Genomic DNA, 1,712 nt, shown 5'->3' on the forward strand with positions numbered 1-1,712 from the left:
ATCACGATTAAAAGTGCAGTTAGAATAAGAATCACCTTACAGTAGGACAAATAGATATAAATAAATAATAAAACAAACAAAAAATCTATTTCATTTGAGTGTCACTTATTGATTGATACAGTACAAATATACAAATAGATTAAAGTAATATCTTTAAAATGCAATCAATGCCCAGCCAAACAGTTGACTTATGAGACACTTTAAAAACAGACATGTACATATATACAATAAACTGCATGTTAATTTGTAAAATATTTCTAAAGTTAAAAATCTAATTAATTTGATTTAAAAATGGCTTTCAAAAATACTATCAAATATAAAATGTTATTAAAAAAAAAACACTATAAGAAATTCTTTTTAAAAAAGTTATCAGTTACTGTTGACTTCTAAAACAGAAATAAATATATATCTAAATTGAATAGAAATACCTTGTTTTAAAGATTTGAAAAAATGCTCAACGTTTAAAACTTAGACAAAGACTAGGCTATCAAAATAAAACTTTGTATATCTTCAATCGAATGTAAATAATTTTCTTCTCATAAAACATTTTTGTAAAATTTTACATAGACATTTCTGAATTTGCTCGGATCTCATTCAAATATAAACTTACCGTCCATATGCATTCAATTTGTATCAAAATTCTCAATTAAGTGTTTACATTCACAAAATAAATCATATCGTAGGTCTGCATATAAAGGGCATTCCATCAGAAAATGTTTTTCTGTCTCTACATGTTCGAGATCGCAATATATACATTGTCTATCTTCAATTGGAACTTGCGGCCTGGAGTAGCGACCCGTCTCCAAGGCCAGAGGCAACGAGCCGGCGCGAATCATGGCCATATATCTCCTTTTGGTTAAGTGGAATGTTCATTTTTACATATGGCTCAACGCTTACAGTTTGTTTGTAGAGTCTGTATGTACGGAGTTTGTTTCCGTTTAATGTACCACGGTCGTTGAAAATGTCTTCACACCATTAATAATTGTCTATTTGTTCTAGTTTTTCATTAATTATTTTCATAGCGTATTTTGTGGATAAAGATGTGTCACTTATAAGTTCACATACATCAAGTTTAGTCACAAGTTCGTTTACTTCGAAAGTCCAACCTTTTCGTCGTCGTGCCGCCCAACGCCAAACTTTACTTGGGAGTCGATTGTTTTTAAGTCCGTGAAGTTTACACAATAGCTGAAGACACGATTTCTGTAGTTTAATTTTGCATGATGTCCAACCCATATCACCTCTTGAAGATAGGTTCGATGTGTGTTTTCCAACATTCAGAAAGAATTTACATGCTCGAGTTTGGACGGATGAGACGCAATTATAGTCCTTATATCCCCAAACACCACTTCCGTATAGAAGAACTGTTTTTACCATTGTGTTGTATAGCTTAGTAAATACAGAATAGGTCATACCTCTAGCTGATATTACTTTTCCACATACTACACCAAGAGCACGGCTGGCGGCTTTAGAGGGTTCTTTGGCATTTTTCTGGAACGTTAAGTGTTTATCCAACCATACACCAAGGTATGTATATGAGTCGCTAAAAAGTAAAGTATGTCCGCCACATGTAAACGTACTTTGCGAAATGTCTATCGAAGGTGGTCGGAAGTGAACTATTTTCGTCTTATTATCGTTTAGCGACAATTTCCAGGCTTCGCACCATTCCATTACAATATCAAGCATGTTCTGTAAACGGGGTTCATCCGGCGCAA

This window comes from Mytilus californianus, unplaced genomic scaffold (assembly GCF_021869535.1).
Source record: "Mytilus californianus isolate M0D057914Y unplaced genomic scaffold, xbMytCali1.0.p SCAF_12, whole genome shotgun sequence".
Classification (NCBI taxonomy): domain Eukaryota; kingdom Metazoa; phylum Mollusca; class Bivalvia; order Mytilida; family Mytilidae; genus Mytilus; species Mytilus californianus.